The sequence below is a fragment of the Anastrepha ludens genome, chromosome 3, assembly GCF_028408465.1.
Source record: "Anastrepha ludens isolate Willacy chromosome 3, idAnaLude1.1, whole genome shotgun sequence".
In the NCBI taxonomy this organism is placed as follows: domain Eukaryota; kingdom Metazoa; phylum Arthropoda; class Insecta; order Diptera; family Tephritidae; genus Anastrepha; species Anastrepha ludens.
The window spans coordinates 34,626,093-34,653,669 of record NC_071499.1 but is presented as its reverse complement, the minus strand read 5'-3'; the positions used below and the strand labels follow the sequence as shown (position 1 = coordinate 34,653,669).

The 27,577-nt window shown below is 36.3% G+C and overlaps 1 protein-coding gene across 1 annotated transcript in view; it reads left to right on the top strand.

Annotated features, from left to right (window-relative positions):
- LOC128857390 (uncharacterized) overlaps window positions 1–27,577 on the top strand; it is a 155,447-nt gene that overhangs the window by 53,381 nt on the left and 74,489 nt on the right. The gene's annotated exons all lie outside the window — the stretch shown is intronic.

Here is a 27,577-nt window from a genome sequence, read left to right as displayed (position 1 = left end):
GCGTAACTACGACAAGATTGAAAATTTTCTAAAAAGATCGAGCTGGAATTTATATTCAGAGCCATGGTCCCAAGATACAGGCTCCTTTGTGGGCAGTTAACTAAAAAGGGTCTAGCCTATAGGAGAAAATGTCGATCGCGCACACTGGAGGAATGTAAGAAAACAGGTTTCCATCATAGCTGAGAGTGTCTAACCTTCAGACAAAGTAAACACAAAATACTTTATGACTTCTCAAAACCACATATAAAGGAAACCTTCAAGTGTTTCCTTATTAATATAAAAAGATTAATATAAAAAGATTCAACGAGCAGTCCGAATAGTTAAAGGTAACCAGAAATTCTGCAAGGGAATTATATCAGAAACTCCATAAAAGAGCATATTAAAATGGTTCTTATCGCGCTAATTGAGTCCCCTACTAGTTACCAAGGGAGCGCCACCAACTAGAAGCCAACCCAGAACCCAGAAGCTCACACATCAAGATAGAATCATTACTGATTAAAAAATAAGGTGAAACCCAGAACCAAAAGCAATTTAGGCTAAAGCTTTGCATTTCAAAGAGGCCTTAAATGCATTTTAGGGGGGAATACTAGAAAATATTAATGTGCCAAAATAAAATCTAAATACCACGATTAGATTTATCAGAAGTTCAAAAAAAAAACAAAAAAAAACGCTAATCCAATTTTATTTGCGCCATAAATTTCATTCTTTACTTCAAATATTCATTTCTTGCTATTCTTCGCATATCTTTTCATTCCTCGCTGTGTTTTTGCTCCTAACATTGTTTTGGTTTTGTTTTGTAACATTTGCTCAGCAAGCACCGCTATGTGTACGTTGCGCGCGCACCGTTCTTAAACGGGAAAATGCGGTCAAATCCAATTCACCGCATCCAATGACCGAAATTGTCAGTAGAAGCCTGTTTGCCAGCTCGCCCGTCGCACACAAACGCCATGCCTACGGATGTATGTATGTGTGTGAGCTTGTGTTTGCGGGTGATTGTTGGCGCTGTCGATTACCACTTCGTTTACTGATTACAGCACATGCCATTACAACAACAACGACAACAAATAACTACAGGCAACAGTCATCGCACATTGCAAGATCATTGGCGACCTCGGCCTGACAGGCAACCGATGCTGGAAGGAACCTGTTACCCAACGCTCACCCAGCTGGTCGACTGGCTGACCGGCTGACTGACTGACTAACTGCTTGGCAGTCTGAACGGTCGAACGTTTCTTTAATAGCAGCTAAACGGAACATGCAACGTAACTGCATTGAATGGCTGGTTATTTATGCGTAGACTTTTATGGCAAACAATATTAGCAACAACAAAACAAATGCACACGCTAAAACAATAATAATAAAATAGTGAAAAAGTGTACTTGGTTGACCAAAGCAGCATTCTGCTAGCAACATGCTGCCGCAACATGTGCTGCATAAGTAAGTCGGACGATTGCTTGGCTATTGTTGCTGGTACTTATTGATGACGTTGCTAGATTTTATTGTTTTCTTATATCTCTTGTTGTTGTTGGTGTCGTTGTGGTATAGTATTACTGGTATTGCTACCGCTTACCCATCACATGAAATGGCATTTTTACTCGAACACTTTATGTAACTGTTTCGTGAAATATTTATGCTTATTGAAAATGGCCACAGGTGGTTTGGCGCGACGCAGAGTAAGAAGTGAGTGGTGGAGTGAAGGCAGGCAGGTGCTACGGAAACGCAGAATATTTCTAACGCTACAAAGCATTAATAACAGGCTGCTAAATAAAGCTGTATGCGCTTGTGTGTGCTGAGGCTGTCGACAGTCAACAGCCGATGGCGCTAAATGTGCCGCTGAATAGGCACAAAAGGTACACACACACACGCGCATATACAGTGAAACCTTGATAATATAACGAAAATGGAGGGTTTGCAAAATAATTCGTTATGCACTGTAAAGATACTCATGAAAAAGGTACTCATAAAAAAGTATCTGTCGTTCGGAGTCGGCTTGAAACTGCAGGTCTCCCCATTTGTGGAGCAACACCAAGTCGCACGCCACATCGGCCAAACTCCCAAAACGGGTGTAAGCGCCAATTGTATGTATATATGTACATATACACATATATATTTCAAATTACAAAAAAAAACAATAAAAATATAAAAAATTATATAAAAATTTCGGATACTCACTTGTATGCCCATTGATTTCGATTACCGCATGCCCGGTTGGGATTTCCAGTGATCGATTAGGTCTCGTTCTTCCTGTTCGCGCAGAAAGACACTTTGAATCTGTTATTTACCCCGCAGAAAGGTTCCTGATCTATGCCCCGTTTTCTGCTAATGTGTCCGCAATCTCATTCCCTTCGTGCCCGTCATGTCCCGGAACCCACATTTTTGGTAACAAAGTTTCTTGATGCTAGGGTGTTGACCTTGATTGGAATGAGAAGCTTTGCACCGATTTTACAGCTGCTTGACTCACTTTTATGCCCATTGAATTTTAGCATAATAAAGTGCAAGTTTCAAGTGAGTCAAAAATCGCATTGACTTTTGAAAGTGTGTTTTCGAATAATTAAAAACAATTCTATAAAAATATAAAAAATACAAAAAAGTTGTATACAAATTTCGGATATGAATTCTTGTAACCCAATGAATTTTGGTATAATAAAGTGTAAGTTAAAATCGACTCAAAAATCCTATTAATTTTTAAAATGTTTTTTTGCGAATAAAAAAAATTATAAAAATCTCGGATATGCACTTTTATAACCCAATAAATTTTCAGTAAAATAAAGTGAAATCGCATTGAATTTAAAAAAAAAATTTTTTTTCGGCAAATTTCAAAAAAAATCAAAAAATATATATAAAAAATACCAAAAAAATGTATAAAAATTTCGGATATGTACTTTTATAGCTCAAGAAATTTTGGTATAACAAAGTACCAAGTCCAAGTCCAAGTGACTAAAACATCGCATTGATTTTTTTTTTTGAATATTTAAAAAAAAATTTTGTAAAAATATTAAAAATACAAAAAAGTTTTATGAAAACATCGGATATGCACTTTTATGAATTTTGGTACAATAAAGTGCAAGTTCCAACTGCCACAAAAATTGCTTTGAATCGAATTGATTTTTGAAATTTTTTTTGGCTGGCTGCTTTTTATGTGGATTCCATTTTACAAATTTTCTTATACTTACTGCCGAACTAGCAGCCATTCTTGAAGTAGTGATGTAGGCCAAGCGCAGTAAGGGCAAGTTTCTCATTTGCACCAACAGTAGCTCATTCATCAAAGCTATTGAATCCGCACTCAATGGTCAAAATGGAATAAATATCATCCGCAATACACTATGAACCTCTCCCAGAACATTCAGACTGGAATCCTGGACACGTGGGAATCAAAGGCAACGAGAACGCAGACAGACACACAAATATTTTGTGAAGTGCAGTCGATTTGTTTTTCAGTGGCGTGTACTAATATATTAATGGTATTTTTTAGCAAGTGATTACTTTTAGAGTGTGAAAGTTCAGATAGAATTATTAAACTATTCTGCATTTTTTAATGCGGTAGGAAACTATTTTTAAATTATTTAAACAAAAGTTTGTAATACTTTTTTTCTTGAAAGCGGTAGAGTGGCTAATGTGGGCTAGTCAGCGTCGGGTATTGTGAACTAGTAGCCCACATTACTCCCTTAATATTTTCCTAATCCTCGTTAATTTTCCTGTTTTGTATTTCCCAATTTTACATATTTAGAAATGGGACCCCGGTATGATGAAAAAAGCCATTGTAGCTGTTAGGAATGAGGAGATGGGCACACTTTTTGCATCAAAGACTTTTGATGTGCCGCGTTATATGATACATTGCAAAGTATGGCAAGGAGTAATGCAGCCTAGCCTGCTTTTAAAAACCCCACTTGGACGTAGGCCAATCCTGGATGAAGCCACAGAAAAAGACCTTGTAAAATATAAACATTACAAATGGAATCAAGACTTTGCGGCCCCAAAAGACACGATATTCGTTTCCTGGCGTTTCAATTGACGGAATTGCCAAAGTGCCAAACAAATTTTTGGTCCTTAAGCAATTTGCAGGGAAAGGTTGGCTGCATGGATTCCTGCGCAGGCACAAAAAATGAGCTCAGTTTTTGCTGTCCAACGGGACCGTCTTTTAATAGAGCAATGAGTTTCACAAAAGGAATTTGATGATGTTTTTCGATTTACTTGAGCAAGAGTATGAGAAACACAAATGTCCCCCATCTGCTATACAGAATGTGGATTTATATTTACCTAAGGTTAATATATATTTCTTTTTAAAAGTCAACCAAGAAGGTCATTAATTAAAATTTAAAAAAATATATAAATAAATTCATTGACTTATTATTAACTGTTAAAATTGTAGGTGTTCTGGATTGAAATTTCATTCACAAATAAAATTTGATAAATGCGATTAACCTCCTTTTATATACGTTAAAAGAATTAGTAAAGAAAAATTGCCTTTTTGTTGAGTGTTTAAGGATCGTGAGCAGGGATTACATGTAAAAAGAAATAAAATATTTTTTCTGTTCCGCTTTATACAATGAATATATTAGAGTAATATACATTAAAAATATTTTGTAATGAACAGTAACTTCGCCAAATCTTACTGATGCTCGCATGCCTTCAAGAAGTGGTTTAGTTCATTGTATTTTAATTTCAATCTTATTAAAAACATTTTAACATGGTTTCATTCCAAGTCAATGCTGATCAATGTGCCGATAACATTGCGACTCTTCGAGGTACGGAAACAAATTCTTTCAATACCAAGTCTATGTCTACATTCACGTTGCGATAGATATTCATAGAAGCAAGTCCATTCAAACGATCTTCTCTCATTGTAGACCTCAAGTAAGATTTCAAGCGTCGCAGCGTGGAAAAAGACCTTTCGTTTGCTGCCGTGATGATGGGCAAAGCCGGTGAACATTTGGAAAGGCGTCTTTTTTGCAAATGTCTAGGGCTTCAAGCGGATTATTGATGTCTGTACCTGCGATTCGCTCTCTCCAAATTTGATCTTCACTTGTCAGTGTTTCCGGGAACGTATCTTGCAAAATTGGAGCATACGATTGGAACAGAACTTTACAAGACGCTTAATCGAAAGTTGGCATTCTTTTGGGGAAAAGACAAGCGAAACTCGCCAAGATGTTCCGATGCTTCAAAAATTGATTCTATAGATGTGTAGTGAACTGATCCGAGTATGGGAGGTAGTCGTCGCGCATAAAATACGTGGCGCACAACGGACTTCAAAGACCCCCAAAGACGGCCCTGCTCAAGACGAATATAAAATGAATCACTAATCCATTATAAACCTTCTATTAATTTAGAGACAGCCGAAGGCCTTTGTTGCTAGCGCTACTAGGCAGTTATTTGTTAAAAAATTTATTATTGTACAAATGTTTAAAAATACAAAATAAAAGAAACATTTTCTTATTAGTAAGAAAAAACCCCACCCCCTTAAAAAAACTTCAAGCAATATTTTCAAAACCAAAACCACTTTTTACAAACCATAATTCAATGCGCTGTAAAACTGCATGTTCAAACTTTTTTTTTAATTTTAATTGCACTAAATTTTCAAATTCAGATTAAAAAGTGTGAAATTTGAATGAAGATTTAAAATTTTGAAACTTTTTTATTAGAGGTTTTTTGTAACAGAATAAGCAATCTTTTCATAAAAAATTATTAAAATTAAAAACGAGACAAGTAAATTGCCACAACTTGTCAATAAGTGCGGAAAATTTGCCGATTATCAAAATTCGTTGCAACTAAAAATGCAGAATTTTGGAAAAATTCGTTATTAGTTTCGGTTTTTTTTTTAGTTTTTATTTCTAAATCGAATAAAAGCGAAAAACATACGCTAATTTTTTATGATCCTTTATAGAGATTTGGTTGCGAAAGCAAAGCGACTTGCTCTTCAGTGAATAACTTATTTCAACAAAACAACAAAAACAAGGCTAACAATGTGCACTCCACGGGCTACACAGAATAGCGGCCCCTATTAACACGAACCTTCAATATATTTCAGAGATTTTCGTGCTCAAAATGTCTTTCTTTGTAAAGGGAATAGAAAAATGCTATTTTTTAATATAAATGATGGGATGTTTATTTCATTATAAAGAGGAAGGTAGATATGCCGTTAGTAGTGGAAAATAACATCAGGCAAATGACCACCACGACCACGCTTACAGGACAATATCCTTTTCATGAAATTTTCCATAACCGAATTGCAAAGTGGCTGCGCTATGTTCTCGATAGCCTCACGAATTCCATCTTTGAGGTCTTGAATCGACCCTGGGCTGTTGGCGTAGACCTTCTCCTTCACGTGGCCTCAAAGAAAAAAGTTACAAGGTTTTAAATCACAAGATCTCGGTGGCCAATTGTGTTCACCTCTTCGAGAGATAACACGGTCCGGAAACTTTTCCCTTAAAAGATTAATGGTTTCGTTGCTTGTGTGGCACGTAGCGCCATTTTGTTGAAAATAAACGCTGTCCAGATCAATACCATCCAATTACGGCCATACAAATCGTTAATTATCTCGCAATCCATTCATTCATAACGCCTGTTATTAGAAAATCCTTTGTTTATAAAACATTTTGGTGAGGAAAATTACGCAGTGGTGAGGTTTTTCAGAGAATTCAGCCAAAAAAAATTGACACGGAGTTTTTTTGTTTTATCGAAGTTCATTATAGCGAGGCTTCACTGCCCTAAAATGTGTAAAAAAGCACTAGCATATAAGTACATATATTAAGAAAGCTAGTTGTTTGTGTATATGTGCACATACCGTTACTACACGCAGTCACACTGTCCATTATGATGATGAATTCGTTTGTTTTAACGGCCAGTGACGCCGTCCAAATGCTCTTCATGCCATGCTTCTTCGCAACCTGCTGACTTAAATTTATTTTCATAAGTACATACCTACATACGTGCATACGTATGTTGTTGAATTCCAAATGTATACATTTTTTTTTTCGACTTGCGCTTATTTTTGTCATCGCTTGTTGCCAGTTAGTTACTCCGCCCTGCTGTCTCTATTTAATGAAGATGAATAGCAAATTTTTCTGCACAATTAATTTGCCAATTCATAGCTAAAGTTAGACATGGTGAAAATGCTGTGCTGGTGCAGCGTGTGAATTTACTGCCCCATCTGTGGTCACTTCAGATTCAGTAATTTTCGCTCACACACGCATACATACGTAGTTACGTATGTGCTCGCTTGAGTGCGAACGATTGAAGTGTTAAATTCCGCACGTAAATTTTGTGGTAAAATCATAACCATAACCGCGAAATTTTTTGCCGCTAGAGGCTTTAGCGGTATTAAGGCGGAATTCGCTGAATTCGGTGAACTATGCTGGTTGAGTGCTGCGTGCGTGTGTGGCAATAAATCAAAAGACTTAGGCAAATATGTGTAGTTGGGTTGGCGGATTTTTGGGCAGATTTTTTGAAAAATTAATGCTATGTAAATGATTAAATAATTTTTTAAAACATTTATCTTTAAACGTAAAAAAAGGCACTTTTCTGCCAAGACTTTTTGGACTTTGGACGTGAGTTGAACATATTTCTTTTGAGCTTCAGGAGAGCTTTCTAGAACTTAATTTTCTATCGATTTATGGGTATAACCTTTTAAAAAGAACCCTCGAATAGGTCGAAAAAAGGCCCGACCCGGGTGCCTTACGAAGATTTTAAAAAAGGTGTCCAACGGTGGGTTCATAAATGAATAATTAAAGAATAATCATTAATTAAAGGGGTTACACGTAGTCAGAGGCCCGAAAAAATTATGATTTTCAATCATTTTTTTTTTCGCTAGTCAGTTGCTTTATTTTACAAAAATTAAAACGTAGAATTAATTCGTCATGTTTCGACATGACTTTAGCAAAATTTCAGAAAAAAAATCAATAATTTTAAAAGTTATCGCTGTTTGTGTGAAGCCCGTTTCTCCAGAAGTCCCTGGCGGTGATCATTACAAGTCCTTGGAGATTCATCTAGAATCAATCGGGCATGAGAAATTAGTTTTATTAATAGATAATCTTGTGCCTGATCGAAGCTTTTTTACAAAATTAACAATATGGTTGTGTCAGGAAATATGCAATATTTCAGATTTTTGAGAAAAAAACCGAAAATTAATTGTTTAAAAAAATCGAAATGTTTAGAAAAAATACTTCGATCAGGCACGAGCTTTTTATGTTCTTCAAAAATAGTATACATTTTATTGAAAACTATTGAGATTGCAGTTGATATATTTGATTAATTTTATTTAGAAATTTACAAGTCGATATTAATGCGGTCACAGTAACAAGAAGAATAAGAATTAGAAACAGATGATGAATAAGAAACAGATGATGAGTAATAACAGATGACACGCATAGTGTTGCCAGAAATAACTTGAACACGCCCTCTCAATATGCGGATCATCTAAGTAGTTAAACCAAGTCCAGTAAAAACTACCAAGCGGTTTTTAAATTACAGTGTCACCAGTTCAAAAAACATATTGTAGTTTTGAGAAAAACGCATATAAATTATTGCTATCGGCTCCGGAACGCCCGAGCGCCCTTTGTTAATTGTTGAATAACTCGAAAAGTATTTATTAGGTTCACTTCACATTTTCATATTGTACAATATTTTTAAGATATTATACTTTAAGAAAATGCAAAAGAAATCCAATTTTTTTAAAGCTCTGACTACTCCTGACCCCATAAAATATTTTTGAATTGAAGCATCAAGATATGAGCCCTTTTCTATGAAAATGGATTAAGTTGATTTTCACGAAAAATTAGCTATTGATAAAAATTAATACAATTCACTATGAACTTTTTATTTATAAACTTTTTCCAAAAAAATCCGAGTTAATCTTAGTTAATCAAGTTATAAATACAATATAATTACTTCGAAAATGGTGTAAGTCCACTTTCCTCAAAGACATACTGCTATTTAGTTCAAAATTGTGCTCTTAATTTGCATTTTTATGTGTGTGAAGCGCCCACATGCGCGAGCTACCTCCTTTTTGCCCATTGTGGTCATCACTTCCTCGATGGTTGTCTTCAGAGCGTCCTTAGTGTTATGAGGCTTCGCATTAACTTTTGCTTCAATTGTGCGCCACACGTAATAATCAAGAGGATTGCAGTCTGGGCTTGAGGGTGGCCAAAAATCTGGCGACCAGTGGTAGGGTAGGTTATTCTGGAAACTTTTGCAATTTCGTAAACTTGTGTTTTTTTGTAGACAAACCACTCAATTATGTCTTTAGGGCTTTTTCCGGCGCGAAGTGACTCTAGTATCGCAGCTCTTCTGTCCTGATCTCGACTCATCGTTTCACTAGCACTTACTCCGGCACTCCAATGTCAATCAGGAAACAATACACTAAAAATATGTCCCTTTATCAGTGGTTTTAGACTTAATGCTACTGCTCCAGAGCTTACGAAATGTTTTCCGGATTTACCTCGACGGCCCTGTATAATTCGAATTACTCTCGAGTCCGGGCCCCTTTGAGAACTCCGGGCCCGGGGTAAAAAATCCCCGATCATTTTAAGTTCTCACGCTCTTAAAAAAACACCCTATATATGATTTTTAATAATATATTATTATATATTCTTTCAATATTTCTTAAACTGTTAGTGATAAACTGTTACTGATAAAAATATGTTCACCTAAGATATGGACTAGGTGGCGCAAATTTAATCACCCTTTCGGAGAATTTATTACTTTTGCAATATACCTTGCATTAACCGCTTAGATGTCTAATTTTTGGTCCAATAACATAATTGACATGAAATATTTTCTTTCTTCCCAACAATCTGCATATCTCCCCTCCATGACATGTCGCTTGCGTTGGACGTCCAACTGACGAACAGCTTGCCATTACTGAAAGTTTACCAGTTATGACTCTCTAAGGCATTCGTTTGAAAAATCATAACCTCGAGCGCAGTGTACAGTTGTTGCCTTTCCACTTCTGCTTATTTTTATCATTTAATGAAAGATCATTTGTGCACTCCTAGGAATTTTTGCTATGCTGCCTACAGCTTCGCCCACTTTTTCAACGTCAGCTCATCACACACACACACATAGTAGGTGCGGCGTTTAAAAAATGAAAAAAGCATACAAAAAATTCATAGCATAGAAGGTGAAGAATTCACAAAGCAATGCAAATAAATATTTATTACAAATGGCGCATTAAACTCAGATTATTTATGATGTGTGCTGCTCATTTGGACAGGCAAGCCTACTCGAAAGCTCTAGGGGAAAAAAGAAACATAAAAACCGAAAATTATCTTTTTTATTGTTGCATAAAAATGGTAATAAGCCAATTTTTCGTTTTTATGTAATTCCACTCTTTTTTCTTACATTGATTTTTTATTTTCAAGAAGTTTCAATTAAATTGCTGTGTTTTTTGTTTCTAGTTTTTTCTTGCTTTTTTTTTGGTTTTTTTCCAACAAAATTTTTTAATTTTTCAATTTAATGCGCGTCTTTTCACACTTCCCTTAAAAGATAAACAAAAAAATACAAACTATTATTTCACAAGCATTTCACAATAGCAGCATCATTCCTAACTCATGGCTAAATGTCATTTACCGTTGCCTAGGCACAATGGCCACTAAGCCGAAAGTTGAACAAAAACAAGCCCAAAAACAACAACTAAAAAAAATTATTACTGAAAAGTAGTAAATTGCAAGAAAAGAACTGTAAAGGAAAGGCTGAAAGCGTAGGAAGGGAAGAAGAATAGAATGTAAAAATAATTTAAAACAAAACAGAAATGGGTTTGAGCCACATAATGAAGTGCCTCTTTGAGTTAATAGCAACAATAGTTGTAGGTATATGAAGTAAGTATAAATTGCCAGAGCAAATTGTGAAGAGTTAGCAAACCATCAGAATCACTTGCCACTTGCGCTGCCGCTGCACTGTTGCCTGGGTGCCACGAGAGGCTATGAGCCGCCTCGCTAATAACTGCCGCTTCAACTCTTCGACTACTATAACTTCAGCAAGCCAGCCTGTTGATTTAAGTGGCCTAGACACCTTGTGATTATCCACTTTGCCTAAGTTACTATTGTTTTCAACGAATGAAAGGAGGGGTAGGATATAAAGGCATAGACATACATACTCAATTTATCTGCATAAAAAACGATTTCATTGCGGCACTACCAGACCGAAGCTCTGATCAGAAAATCGGAAGTATTTTATATGGAAGAAAATGTTCAACACCAGAAAAAAAATTTACGGAATTACAATATTTTATGCGCGACTTCAAACTTCCACTTTGTTATATAAAAATTTAATGGGCCTTAAAACTGCATACCCAGAAGTTTTCTACAGATATTTAATAAAATTTGAGAATTGTGCGAACATTTTTCCAATTTGCTAAATTTTTATGAATTTTGAACAAAATTTGTTATCGAATAAACTACAGGGTGGGCCATATAGCGTTTGCTTTTTGAAGCACCTGTTTTCTTAAGAATGGTAACACAAATGACATGTCAAATGTGTTCATAAGTTACTTAAAGGTTTGACATTTACGAAATGGAACGCTATACGCTTGAACAAAATTGTATTGAAAACCTATTTCCAAAGTGGTGAGTCTTCTTCTTATTCCGCGGTTACAGTAAATGGCGAGCGTTACCGTGGCATGCTCAACGAGTTGTTTCCAAAAATTGAAGAGGATGGCATGGACGACATTTGGTTTCGACAGGGCGGTACAACTTGTCACACTGCCAAAGTTACACTCGAACTTCTGGCTACCGTTTTTGAAAACCGAATAATCAGCCGAAATTCCAATATCAATTGGCCGCCTCGGTGCTGTGATTTAAAACCGTTGGACTATTTTTTGTGGGGAGCCGTTAAGGGCAAATGCTATGCGAACCATCCAGAGACGATTGATGCTTTAAAACACGAAATCGAAGTTGCCATTCATGAAATTGGAGATCAAACAATCGAAAATGTGCTTAAAAATTGGGTTGATCAAATGACCTACTGTAAAGCCAGTCGTGGCAGTCATTTGAACGATATTATTCATTCATAAATGACAATGTTCAATTTTCGAATTTTTTTTTTTTTTTTTTTTTTAAATTTTTTAAAGCGCTTTGAAGTCAAAACACCGATTTTTCATAAAAAAAACTTGAAAACTTTGTTGTTTTAAAATATGACAAAATTAAAAAAAAAAAAAACTCGACGTTGTTACCTGCGAAACTTTATTAGCTGATGAAATCAATTTGGTTTTTTGATTTTAGTTGATCCAGTAATGAGTTCTGAGGGACACCGCAATAAAACTTTTTTATGAGACGTCCGCGAAGATTCGCTGCCACCAACTCATTTCTTCATAAAAATCAATGAAAATTTCACACAATATTCTTTAAATATGACTTTATAATGAAGTAATTTTAAAATTTTGAATAAATCAACTGTGTCGACAAAAAAAATTTCGAAAAATATGCTTGTTTTACACCGAATTAACCATACTACACCCTTAATTGAATTTCCAAGCCTCTTCCTACTTCTGAAAATAGCAAATTTATCTTTGTCAGACTGTTGGCAAACGAGAGTTAAATGACTGTTTGAAGCTAGCAATCCCTTTAGCAACTCGCTTAGTAGAGCTCACTTTGGTTAGACGAGAAAACGGTCCTTAAATATTTTAAAGCGTTTCTAATACACTTTGTCTACATACGTACACATATTGAGGAAGCTATGCCAAACACAACGTGCTTAACGCCATTAAAAAATCGGAAAAATATCAGACAAGCCTTCTTCTAGCACATCTCACAGCTTTTCTAAACTTCACATATCTCATATCATGCAGATGTATGTCCATTCCATTATGAGCAGCTCATCCATCCATCCATCCAACCATCCATCCATCCACTTGTCTGTATTTGCGCATTTTTTTCAGCTGCTGCATATTTGCTGTAGCTTCGTATTTGTATTTGTATTTGTCTTCTTTTTCTTATTGTAACAGCGTCTTCGCGCGCACACGTTGACCTACTTTGCCACCTGTCCGACTTTGCTGCCACTGCTGCCACTCAGCCACTGAGCATTGCTTTCGCAGCCACATTGATGGCTGTTGTTGTTGCTGCTGCTGCTGCTGTTGAGAAACTGTTGCTGCCAACGGTCGCTTCTTACTTTGCTTTTGAGGCTTCTTCGAAATTTATTACCTGCGGCGCTGTTGGTGCTCAAGCACGACTTAAGCTTTGTTGTTCATTTTTTTCACTATACGTAAATTGCATTTGCTGTTGTTGTTGTTGTTGACGATTTTTCATTCACTTCATTCTATTCTTGCGTTCTAGCATCATTCTTAACTTTACTGCAGGCGCTGCGTATGTAGTTGAAGTAAATATGTATGTGGGTATGTACGTGCGTGTGTGTGCACAACTTCATATGCAGCTTTGTAAATGTTTGCTTCTTTTTTTCTACAATGTAACCTTTGTATGTACGTCTGAGGCGTGAATTGCCTATTGGCTGACAGCCGCTTCTCTTTTCTTCTTCTGTGCATTTGGTTATGTGATTCTTGATTTACTTGCGCAAGTGCCAAACACCAACTGACAGCTGCCAGCCTCCAGCAAACGACAAGTGCATTTGCATTTACTCCGGAAATCTTTGGCGCAGAGAGATATTCTTAGATATACATACATAAATGCTGAAGAGTTTTTACAGGCGAGTGTTGAAGCTCATTAGCATGGCGCGTTTGTTGACAGAATAAATAAACGTAAACCATTTATCTAATTAACAGTTGCAAGAAATGGGTTAATTTAGATTGTAAAGAACATTCAATAAGCGTTTCCTATTTTGGAAATACTAATATTTATATAAAGAAAATTAGTTCACATTCCAGCTTACTTAACGATTTCTGATATTCTAGTAAAAAATAAAAAAAAACCATTGAATAAATTTTACTAAAAAATAAAAAAAAAATTCATTGAATAAATTTTTCGATCATTGAATTTTTTTTTTTTTTTTTGATACCAGCGCACTTTGCTAGACCTTATAAAAAAATTAAATATTCCAAAATTTCTGAAAAATCGGTGCGTAAGAGAGAAAAAAGTTGTTTTTTTTTTAACCTCAATAATCCGAATAAACCCATCTGATGTGTGGGATAATCATTCAATGGCAGCATAACAATCGTCATTTTAGTTGGCAAATAGTCTTCCAGACTCATACCCTTTTCAGGCAAACCTTCCAGAGGCACTTCCCATTGTGTTAAGCGGATATTCTAATGTAGAGGCATGAAGTTCGCCCGGTTCTTGAAGCGCTGTACAAACGAAAAAACAGTTTTACTATGCATTTTTTTATCTTTTATTTATTGATTATTAATTATTACATTTAAAACTAACCCAAAACAAAAAAATTTATATTGATAATTTTGTCAAAATAGGGGGTCGAAATAGGCGGTCAAAATAGGGGGTCAAAATAGGGGGCGCAAAAAAAGGAGGTGTGCTGGCGTGCACGATTTCAACCATAATAGTTATCTGAAAAATAAAAACCAAACGGATTCTTAATTGCTATAAATGCCGCTATCGAAAGAGACTTGAACAAGTTGAGCAAAATTTATATTATTTCAGCTTGGCGGCTCTTTGAAAAAAAATTGTTCGCGTCTTTTTCCAACAATTCAGATTTTTTTGAAGTGAACCTTCTTAGACGAGAATGGAGAGTAAAATTTCAAGGCCATGCAACGTTTTGGGCATTTTCGTTCCGCGAGAGAGAAAAAAGATATAACGTAGGAAAAGGAGAGAGAGAGCTATACCTTATATATTATACAATATAATATATCTTAGATACGCTTTAGGCTATTTTTCCTGAGTTTTTCGCTTGTGGTTGCTATTTTCTAGAGAGAAATAACACTGCCTACTTTTTGGCGCTTGTTTGTTGCTGGAAATATATTTTTAGTGCCGAATCACGTAATTTTGAGAGTGAAAGACCATTTTCGTAAGTAAATAATTTAGTCTCAGAAATTTCTCACATCGGATATTTATCGAAATCAGCTATCAAGCCAAAACGAAAAAATAAGCAAACACAGAGAAACAAAATGAACGCTTGTTGAATAATAACCAGAAATAGTTATTTTATAACTAAACAATTTAAGAAATTAAAAAAAATCCTTTTTTATTATTATAAATTTTGTTTTGTTTATAAAAAAATATTTTTTATTATAAATTTTTTTTTATTTATATAAAAACACTTTTTATTATAAAAATTTCTTTATTTATAAAACAATATTTTTTATTTTTAAATTTTTTTATTTATAAATTCTTTATAATTAAAAAAAATTATTTTGTCTCCTATTCAATAGCTTCCTTACTAAATAAAAAAAAATATTTTGGGTGATGCAAATCTTAGGTTTGACCCTTATTCGTTGTCTATTTGTCTACTGCAGCTGTCCTATTCACAAATGTCAAATATGATTTACGTACGACACCCTTTGGAGAAATTACAAATCTTCTGATAGGGTAATTAATTTTGCGCCACCTTCAAAATCTTAGACCTTCCTCTTTATTCAAAGATATTAAATCGATCCAAAAAAAGCAAACACATTAATTTTTTAATGCAACAAGAACCAAAAAACCTTGTTCTGAACGATAAATAAAAATTGTATGTGTATGTAGAATTTTAAATTCTCTCTGCATTATCTACTATGTCATCTTACAAGTACGAATTGACTGTAACACCGAAAAGGGAGCGCCCCTAATGCCAATTAAAACAACTAAGCACAAAAACACACATACGAAAATATTAGCTTAAGGAAAAAAAAATTTCATTATTTTTGCGAAAAATTTTTGCGCAAATGGCTTAAAACTGTTTTATGGCTAACCGTTTAGCACCTGGGTGATGCTACGACTGCTAACATTTTTTAAATTAATTTTTCTTTCCAACGTCGAACTCTTTTGATAATTATAAAAAAATTGTTACACCATTGCCTTTCTTTCTAATTGTATACTATGGCTGGCGGTATTCCGAGTGTAAAGCCACAATAATTAATTTTGTCCAATTGTTGGTTTGTGCTATTACAACTCACTCATATATCAGTTATTTTAATTAGCGCAATTAAAGTACAAGCAAACCATTTATTAGCAAAGTCTTATATTTAAAAGTAATTCGCGCGCATATCTATCAAGCGACATACACATACACATACGCATATCTACGCTATAAAGTCGCAAGCCTCTCATCATACACCTAAGCATTTTAGTGCACCTCTCACTTCCTAAGCGCTCTCCCCAGCTACTCTACAGTAATTCCTTGCTTACGCTCACTTTGCCAATAGCTAAAGCTTTCTCTCTTCGTACACCTTCCACGTACAATCGCCGTTCTGTTTGCGCGGTAATTCTTTTGTTTCTTCTATTTCTTCTAAATATTCTACTACATACATACGTTCTGCACTAATAATATTGCACAATCACATTCAATCCACTCGTTTCGCCGCACTCGCCCATTTAACCACAAACCGACAGTGCTTTGATGGCTGGCCGCAAGGTGTGTTGCAAGAACTTACTTGGATACATTTTTGTAGGTTTGCATGTATGTAAGTGTGTATGTATGTATGTATGTATGTGTGTGTGTATGTATATCTCTAGTCCAGGTTTGTGTGGCTCAGTGTTTCCGGTTTGTTTGGCCACTATCGGTAATTAGGCGCTACTCATCAAAGTGGAAATATTAAAACCAACTTGCAGCCATAAACCAATATTTGCTCAAGTAGGTTGTTACCCAGCAAGGCAATGAAATGCTTGTATGTAATTAACTAGTAGTACCGTTACATACTCTAATATGTACTTATAAAAAATGAAAGTTTCTTTTTTTTTTGCTTAAGCGTGTTGTGCCTATTATTTCCTTCGCCTGTGAGATGCAATTCTCAACCGGCTTATGAAAAAGTATTTTGAATATTATAGTCATGGGAGCGCAATCTTCGATTGAAACCTGCAATTCGTATTGCCACAGCCAAACCTAAAACACACATACAGGTTGTGTGTACTTTTTAAAAATTTTAGAAGATCCCTGATTTACTACTGCTACGCTACTGAGGTCTTAAGATAAGAATTTCCTCCCTTCTGGCTAGAGCAGGTCAATGACACGGGAGGTACGAGCTCGCCTTTTCCTTTTCGTCATCCAGATAGCTTCCGCAGAAGTCGTACGTTTGCACGCAGCTGCGACTGTGTGCCCCCAATTTAGCTTCCAATTGAGTCAAGGCCTAGATATTGAGCTCTTTCTGTTACCCTAAGAGGCTTCCTCCTAGGCATATTTGTTTAAGAGCGAGTGTTTTATGTCTCCTGTTAAGCTGCATCTGATCCGTTTTTTAACGCAATTTCTTCTAGTCATCGAGTTTTTACTTTAAAGTGATAGTTTGTTGAGAAATCTTAGTTGAAGATGTTTTCTTCGATATAAAAAGCTTTCGAGCATTCGTTATATGGAGAAAATGTACATTTGGAGGGAACGACAAATAGTTTTGTATGAGCAGCTTTTTTATGGCAGAAACACACCCGGAGGTTTGCCATTGGCTAAAGAGGGGGTACCGCTATTAGGAAACACTTTTCCTGCCATTTGGGGTTTCATGCCCAGAGATTCGAGCCTACGAGCTCCCGAATGGTACTCATGCACCAAGCCATTCGGCTATGGCGGCCGCCCATAAAACTGCATACGCGAAATTTTTTCCAAAGATTCTGTTTAAGAAGCATGTCCAAGTGTAGGGTTCGAATATTTCCGATCAATATGTTGTCGATTGCCTATTTTTTCTCAAATTCCTGTTATACATTTTTTGTTTTTATAAACTTTTTAAACATTTTCCGCTTCACATTATTAATTTCGCTCGCTGGGCTACAAGCACTCACTTATTCTAACTTTTCCACACATTTCCAAGTCCATTGTTTTCGCCTGCAGATACTCGCGCCGGCAATTTGTTTGTTCATTTTGCACAATTAAACTACTTTTGTATAATAACCTCAGGCCGCAAACCGAAATTTTATTTGTTGTTATGTACGTATTTCGAAATTGATTTCAGTGCCTTAGTTTACTTTTGTCCGCCACCTGCAGGTTATTCTTTCTGCCTATTCTATTCTATTTTTTTTTTTTTGTTGCGTAGTTTGTTTATAGCCACTTGTTGTCTATTTGCGATTCGGTTTGTGAAAAGTGCAAGTGTCGACCCACTTGTTGACCTACTTTTTTTTGTTTTTGTGTGCTCGTGATCCGCGCCGTAAAAGAAAGTAATCATTGAAGCGACCGTCTCAGTGTCTGCTTACGTTTTTATCTTTTTATCACTGTTCAAGTTGGTGCATAAAATTTTTGCGGCTGTGAAAAGTAGGTGGATAGGTAGAAGGTGTAAGCAAAACAAGTACATACAAAGCAGTGCCGCTGAGATGAATCATTATATTTACGAGTAAGGCCATGAGTAGAGATTATGCAAAAAAAAAAGAAATTTTCGGAAGTAAATAAAAGTCATGCGTCATGTTCCTTTTTAGTAATGCTGCCGAATAACGAAAGTAAAAACGTAAAAAAATAGTGAAATTGTGCACATGAAAAAAAAATATAATTAGCTTGAGCTAATTTAAATTCATGAGCGACATAACAGTTTTGTTTTTATTGTTTTTCGGCTTAATGTCTAAGCACTGCTGTGTGTCATTCTTAGTATTGTTGTTTTTGTTATGTTTACATGGCATATAATAATTTTCATTTTTTTCTACGAAACTACAAACTTTGCTAGCAACTCCCACGATGTGCAGTCACTGAAGCATTTAGTCATAAAAAATATTTAAATGAAGCCAGGCAAGTTGAAAAGCAAAATAAGAGAGGTAGGAAAGACGAGACGGTGAAAACAAACTAATTAATTTGGTATATGAAAAACAAATACTGAGTTTTTTCAATTGGAAATACAGGACCTTGTGCTCACATAACTTAGCCAATATTCGCCATATTTTTGCTGATAAATTTGTTTACTGATCTTTTATAAAAATATTTCGTTTACTTCGTTTATTATATATTAGTTGCAACGTACATTTTTTCTTTCACAATTCCTTCGAGAAGTTAAGAAATAGTAGAAAGCTTCGAGATCTGCCTATAATTGCACACATCATTCTTTTCGCCACTCTTGAAAGTAGGGGTGATAGTTGTGATTTTCCAATCGTTGATAAAAACTCCCGATGATATAGTTGATAAGTTGCAAACTTTGTGCAAAATTAATATATTGAAAAAGAAACTTTTGATTCGATTTTAGACGAATTTTGTGATGCTTCCTGTTAGATGTCTCAGTTCAGAATGAGAGAGATTTAGGTACGTCATGACAAATGTGTAAGTTACAACAGAGAATAAGCTATGTTATGGGTGAAATACCACAGAGGGCGTTAAACATAGGGGATTCAAGCTTCGAATTTTCTAACAAAAATTATCCCGTGTGGACGTTATGAAGTTCGTAACGTTGTTTTTTAGCCATTCTCGGTTCACGCGAGCTTTGTGAAACGGTGTCGAGTCCTGTTGAAACGCCTATGGTGTGCCACCGAAATGTTTGTCTGCCCACGGGTTCAACGCAACCTCTAGAATACTTTCCCGATAACATTTCGCATTTACCTTGAGGCCAGGCTCAATGTAAGTGATTGGAGAGCGCCCGTCTGTGGTTACAGCGGCCCAAACCATTACCTGTGGCGGGTGGCCAATTGCCTCCTGGTGGCCAATTGATGACTAAAATTCCACCCAGGACTGCATGTATTGGCATCACTAGGGCGTGTATAACATGCTCTACTATCGCCCTTAACGTCATTCAGCTCTTACTTCCCGTTGATCTTTAATCGCAATCCATTACTGCTCAGACCGCTATTGAGTTGAAGGAAGTTGGTATGAAGAAGCAAACTCCTTTAGGGCAACATGGCAACATTTTGAGGCAGATTTCCGCTTCCTTCTCTGTACTTTGCACAGAGCACTCTATGCCCAAACTGGGTTTTGCGGGTTGGGCTAGAGCTATCTTTCCTAGCCGACTGCATTGGAAGGAGGGGAGAGTCCGCACGGGCATAGCTACATCTCTTTTCACCAACAGATCCAAGTTGGAATCTGGAATGTGAGTGGAGGTTTTCTCTAAATCAGCCAATATTTTAGTATCCTTTAAACTGCCGAAAACTATGTAGTAGTGCTTTTCTTGCGGATATCTTCGCGATCTTAATGGATGCAAAATTTCTTAGGGATCGCTGTTGGAAGGGAGATATAAGTATCCTTTCTGATAGTCATTCTGCGATCGCGTCCCTTTCGTCGCCATGTTGCACCTCTCGTCTGGTCAACTCCTGTGAGGAAAATATCAAACGTCTCGAATGTGCAGCGTCTGTGTGTCTCTTCTCTGGGTTCCATGGCATGGGAACATTGACGGAAATGAGGGAAAAGTTCCCGATGAGCTTGCCAGGATGGGATCGACCCAAACGGTTTCTGTTGCCCCCATCTCAGACATCGGTTTTTCATTGGCCGTTGTTAAAGGGAAAGTGCACAATTTCTTTCTTAAAAAGCGCAAGATGGAAGGAGTTCTATCTTAACGTGTGCTATGTCAAACCTTGGCCTAAGTACGGCAAAGGTGCAACACTTAAAGAGCAGAGGATTCCCACCATTCAATTTCCAAACTCATTGCGGTATTCACCGGCCACTGGGTGATCGAAACTCATACGGACAAGCTTGGACTTCCGTACAACTCCCATTGCAGAAGCTGTGGGGACTTTCTTTGCAAATATCAGGGCTTGGCGGCTAGGCGCTAGAGATGCCTTAGTGTGCATTTTGGAGATAGCCTGAGGTAGTTCTCCAGCCTAGATCCCTTTTCCCTCCTCCACTACATCAATAGCACTGGAAAGCTGTAGATCGTTTTTCTTCTTGTCAGTTTTGTAGTCTTCGGCAAGTTGTGGTCTAAATTATGGTAACAAAACGGAACTCTAGTGATATTTGTAGTGCACCCGTGTTACTCTTGCCATCTGACCTACCTACCTGGGCATTCTCTTCAAATCTGCATCATTAGATATTTGAAATTCAACGGTAGAAAAATAGATTTTTTGCCCACAAATACAACTGCCCTTTCTGACCCTAAAACAACTCTGTTATTTGACATTGCTGCCGAGATGAAAATTAGCTTTATCCGAAATTATTATTTTTCATTAAAAATGGTCCTCTTAAACCAAGCATTTTTCAGTTCATTGGGCAAACTTTTCTTCAGCGAAAAGCGACCTATTTTATAGATATTTAACAATAAACTAATTTTCTGATACTTCGCGGAAGTTTGCTGTTGAAATCAGCAAAATCGATAGTTCCAATAGTCCGAATGCTTGATGGACCAACCTGTATTTCCCTTATTACAAAAGTTCAAACCTGCTTCTGCGTAGAGATTAAATCAATAAAATCACCATTTTGCCTACACTGATCATCTGCTTACACACGAAGACGCCCAACTCGGCAACCAATGTGAAGCTGCAGTGAAAGTGAAATAACAACTCGTAGTACAAAAATGGGTAGCAGCAGCAAAATGAAGAGAAAGGGAAAAGGAAAGAAAGAAAATGGAAAATACACACAAAAAATGGAAAAAAGAGAAAAAAAAACAAATTGCTATGAAAGAAATTATACTAATTATAATTGTTAACCTACGCAGCTTTCATGTTATCTGCCGAGATTGAAATTGAAGCTGTGAATTGATGAATTGTTGTCTTGTTGTGGCCGACAGCCAGTCCGCAGGTGTCTTGTATTTGTTGCGCCAGCTCAATGCTAAAGCAGTTGCTGTTGCATTTGTTGTTGAGGTTTTGTATTTTATGCTGTTGCATTTGTTGTTGAGTTTTGTATTTGTTGCTGTTATTGTAAAGAGTTTCGCTGTAGGTTTTAGTCGAACAGCTACGAATACGAATACAGCTCGACTACAGAAATAACGGTGAGGTGACGATTGCCTATGGATTTCGGTTTACAAGTGTTGGTATTACATGCATATTTACTCGTGCTTTTGTGATAACGCATGGGCGTCGGCAAAACGGTACAAATGAGGGGAAAATACTTACACAAGCGTTCTTATGATTTTACACATTTTCATTATTCACATTCATTGATACAGTAAAGCAGAGTAAGACTCTCTCAAGTTTAGGTTACTTTGGAAAGCCAAGGGGAGCAACGGAATTTGGATAAAAAGTATGTTGGAAACAAAAGTAAAGAATATATTATATATAGAATTGGCTGCGCACAAGGCAGACACGGCTGAATAAATTTACAATGACTCCACATCGTTCTGCTTTTGCCGCTAATTCTCATTCACTACAATTCAAAGCAGGCTTAGCATAAATTTTGAATTGAATTACTATAATAAATTGAATTTTTTTAGTCATGGAATTTGTATGCAACTTAGAAGACTAAGTGTCATGTATTTTTAACTGATTAATTAATAATCATCAATTAGTTCTTGTTATTCCTCCTATTCAAATTACATCTATAGTCATTAGGCGCCTTCGAATCTGGGCACAAACTCTTTGTTCTGTTGAAATATTTAATGAACGGACAATTTGTTCTTAAAAAAATTTCAGTTCCATATAGTAAAATTATCATCTTTTAAACACTTTGTACACTCAACTGGCATCCAATCAAACGAGTAGTAAAAAACTCAGCGAAAATATCTGCTATAAGACTGAAGATGTTAAAATAAATCTCAACGAAGCTTTCTGGTCACAGCAACATTCTGGATTCAAACGGAAGGTCAGACTATGTAATTCCACAAGTTAAATTTGGTAAAAATCCCAGCGTGATTTTAGAGCAAAATGTATGGCAAAAAGGTCTACAATCCACATACCCTTCACACAATTTCTATACAGATGAGTCCAAAATGGCGGAAAGAGTAGACGCGGCAGTCTTTTGCCCGCAATCTGATCTCCAAAATACCTTCAGACTCTCGACTTACTGTAGTAGTGTATATTTCAAGCTGGAATCTATGCCGCAACAAAAGCAGCTAAATTAACTCTGGAATTAACTCCTCTTAATACTTGGACAAACCTTTTGAGTTATAGCCCAGCGGCTATTAAAGCAATTATGGCTCCTTGGACTAACTCGAAATGTGTTCAACAATGCAGATCCAAAATGGATGAACTCTGCGGAAATGGGCAGGTCTCTCTTTACTGAATACCAGGGAACAAAGGTATAGAAGGAAATGAGAGAGCCGAGAAGCTCCCTGAGGCAGGTATTCGCTTGCCGAGTTTGAGCACAAAAGACATATATCCATCGCTCTCCTTTCTGAAAACGGAACTCAATGGGAAAGCAGCTCTGGAAACGCAGTCGATATGGAAACACTCAACCTCCTACAAACCTGCCAAAATTATGCTAAGGATTTGAAATACGAAAACTGCAAACTTTATTTTATCAAGACTGCAAAATATTGGATGGAGTACTGACGGCCTCGACTCTCTCCCCCCACATCACGCAGCCAAAATCGGATTAGTCCAAAGCGATGCGTGTAACACATGCAACGAAGCGAATGACTGGGGTACTTTGGAACACCTATGATACCTTGCCTCTGCCCTGCTCTTAGTAGGACTTAACAAATGTGCCTAGAATCAATATATTTTTCATCCTTGACGGATATTGCTGACAAAAGGCTGAACAGCTTGTTAAAACTCGCGAAGACGTGCATGGAAGAATTACATGGAATATATCTTGGTCTTCAAATACTTAGCAAAATGGACCCTAGGGATCTGAATGATAGCTTTTTACAGATCAGCCAGGGCACAGGAGGCCTTCGTCTTTCGCTGTTACCACCAGCGGGTAGCAACATTGAATTCTTTCAGACCTAACATTAAGACAATCATTCAATAAGTCCCTAGGAAATCGAAGAGATGCCGCTGGTTGCATCGAGAACTACTAATTTTCAGTAAGCATCATTGCTCGCTAGACAGCCGTCAAAGTTCCAGTTACATATATCGATCACATGGATTTATTTTTACTGTCAATTGAAGCAAGAAAATTTTGCTCACATAGAAAATTGGAAAAAAGTGATTTTCGAGCGGTGATAGAAAGACCTTTGCAGCTTCCACGGCCTAATTCATGGAATTAAAGTTCGAATTATTACCGGATTTAACCCATAGAGGTTTTTTCCAGACCAAAAAAGAGGGCTCAGTAGATAACAGCTCGCATCACATGAGGAAGATAGCGCCCAAACTACTACCTATTTTGAGGGCCTTCCGAAATCTTACTTTTTAGACTTTAAAAAAAGTTTAAAAAACCCTCGGAAAAGTGCAACGTAAAGTGAAGCAAAAAGACTTTTTTCATGTATCAATTAAAAAACGTATGACATATTTTTTTTTAACTTTTTCTGAGTACTTTTCGAACGACTCTCGTATATATTCATACAATTACAGCGCTTATCTGTGCTTTTTACGTTAAGACCTTTCGCATATAACCAAAACTTAAAGAACCGTTTTTACCCTTTTTCCGTCTGCTTGTTCGCGTTAAACACCCAAATGGCTGAACCGATTAAGACGAAAAGTTAACTCCGGGGGTAGAGGACACTTCAAGCTGAGTTGTAGACTATTCTTTAGCATGAAAATACTGTCCGCTAGGTGGCGCTCGTATCAGGTTGCAGCAGTCACTCTGTGCTGAACTGAGGTGTTTAAACTCACAAAAAAAATCGATACGCAGTGGCGCAAAACTCTAGTCAATTTTTGATAAATCCTCCTCCTGCCGATGTTATGAATGTTTGTTATATAAATAAAAACGCTTAAAAATTTTATAAAAAACATTTCATGCATTCGTGTCTGAAGAAAATGCGCTAAACTTTCAAAGACAAAAAATATAAAAAATTAAGGATCTGATAAAAAATTTGAAAATTTTATGAATTTTTATAAATTTTGTACAAAGTTTAAAACATAGAGCTTTATCGTTGCAGAATGATTTATATTTATATAAAAAATTATCGAAAATTAAATCAAAGACAAAAGTAGTCCAAATTAGTAAAAATATTTAGACAGTATAATTGTTTCAAGCGCCTTATATACCTAGGGATATTACCAATGGATATAACTCATATCAGTATTTACACGATAATCCACTTATACATACCGACACGTTGCCATTATCACCCAATCAACTAACTTTCATTTGAATGTAATCACAAACTAAATTAAAAATACTTCAAATTCCATACAACCAACCCGCAATAACCTCAATCACCTCATTCACCTCATTTACCTCTTTCGCCTCAATCTCCGCAATCGCCACAATCATAGAAACACTATTACTTAGCTTCAAATCCCACCAAACTAAACACTTAAACCATTCCGATTATCGGTAGATTAGAAGTGGCTGAAACTAGTGCAGCCATCACCGCCGCCACAAGCTTCGAGCAACAGCAATAAAACCACTACGTACACCCATAAATACTTGGCTAGAAAAGTAGTGTAACCTGATATACGTCGCTTACATCAAATAAGTAGCAGCAGCAGCAGCAGCAGCCACGCAGCGGCAGTGACGGGACAGGAACAGTTTTAGCTACAAACGCCAACAGCAAAATTTAACGATCGCAAAGTTGTGGCCAATCAACCGGCAGTACTTTAGCATACACCTCGCGGAGCTGGTGGATGGTGGATGGTTGATGTGGACAAGTGTGGCGACGATCTAGTGCAAGTGCTTTACATAATAATAAATAGCAGCTTAATTGCCTTTATCAGCGGTTACTTAGCGAATGGCGAACAGGCAAGTCTGGCGGGTTTGCGCAAGTGGCGTAGTTGGCGTAAAAGGCGGAAAATATTGTTGTTTATCTACTGGTTTTCTATTAACTAACTTTTTATTACTTCTTACATTGTCTGCACCCTCGGTGCTGGATTAGAGGCAAATTCAGTATTTTAAGGCTTAATATTTGGCAGAATTATTTGGGTAATAGCTTAACGCTTAACTGAAATCTGGTAAAAATAATTAAGCAAAATGCGACATGAAGGAATATTTTGTGCACAGAAAAAGTGAATGAAATTAGGCAGCAAATTGGATAAGGGGCTGATCAAGCAGGTGTAAGGACCAGTAAATTTTTTCAACTTTTTATTGTTGCTTCATCTTATACTTTTTTAGAATCTGCACTCAAGCGATTTTGAACCATAGAGAGTAGTAGATTTGTATAGGGTGGCGCAGAATTAATCACCCTATCGATAATTTCTGAAGTGCAACTTCTTAAGCGTCGATAGACGAGCAAGAATGGAGAGTAAAATTTCAAGGCCACGCAACGTTTTGGGAATTTTCGATCCGCGAGAGAAAAAAAAGATGTAACGTAGAGGGAAAAGGAGAGACAGAGCTACACCTTATATATATCTTAGATACACTTTAGGCTATTTTTCCTGAGTTTTTCCTTGTGGTTGCTAATTTCTAGTGAGAAATAACGCTACACGCTCTTTTTTTTTAATTTAGGAACAAAGTTATTTAAAAACAAAATTGGATGATTAATTTTGCGCCACCAACTTTGAATGGTAGAAAGCTTTATTTTGACTTTTATGTGCTCCATTGATTCTCTGTATGTATTCTACAGCTGTCTGATTCACAATCTTTCGAGAGGGTGATTAAATTTACTCCACCTTTTTCACAAATTTATCAGTACATTTCAAGTAAACAAATGAAATAAGCAACTTTTCGCTTTTTTGCAGCGATTCAAAATAATTTTCAATCAAACAATAAAGTAATTTGGTTTTCCGCAAAGCAAAGCATAAAATAATTTCAAAAAAAATATTTGTCTGAGCCAATTCACATTGAACGGTAATAGCAGTAAAGCAAAAACAAGAAGAAAGTTGTATTGTAAAGGGTGGTTAAGTTTCAAGGACCGGTGTTGATTTTGAATAAAATACAACTTTTTAAAGAAATTATTGTTATTTCTCATTATTATGTAAATATTGGTATAGCTCAATTACGTATAAAACAAAACATCGGTCAAATGGCCACCTCGGCAACACACCTCCATCCAATGATCCAAATTTTCGATGACGCTGAGGCATAATTGAGGTTCTATGCCGTTAATGTGCCGAATTATCTCATCCTTTAGCTCTTGAATTGTTGCTGGCTTATTGACGTACATCTTTTCTTTCAAATAACCCCAAAGAAAGAAGTCCAACGGTGTCGTTGACGTTTAGATGTGGTTCACATTCAACATCGACCTTTGAAATTTAACCACCCTTTATTGCGTTTTTGCTTTTGGCCTCTGAAATTTCAAAATATTTATATAAACAAGGACTGAAAGCTTAGAATAACGTGAACTAAATTTGAAAGTTTAGAAACCAAACTAACAGATAAAACATCAGCCGTTCTACTGCCACTATCTGTTCAATGTGTCTTGGGCGCAGCAAAAAAAAAGCAACAAAAATTTTGTTTTTGTCTCTAACAGAGAGAAATACTTTATTTTCAAAATAAATCACATCTATTATACACCATGAAAAATTCGCTAAATTTTCATCAATATTTCAAACTCAAAACGCCCAGGTAACAGAATATTTTTCTTATTTGTTTTCCCCCCTCCCTCTATAATAAAATCAATAATATTATAACGGTTCCCGTTTGCATAGGCACACTTCACACTCCAAGCCAATAATATTGCAAGAACAACTGCAGCGGCAAAAAGCCGCTACTAATTCTGCATTCAACGGTACATTTTTCCACTAGTCAAAGC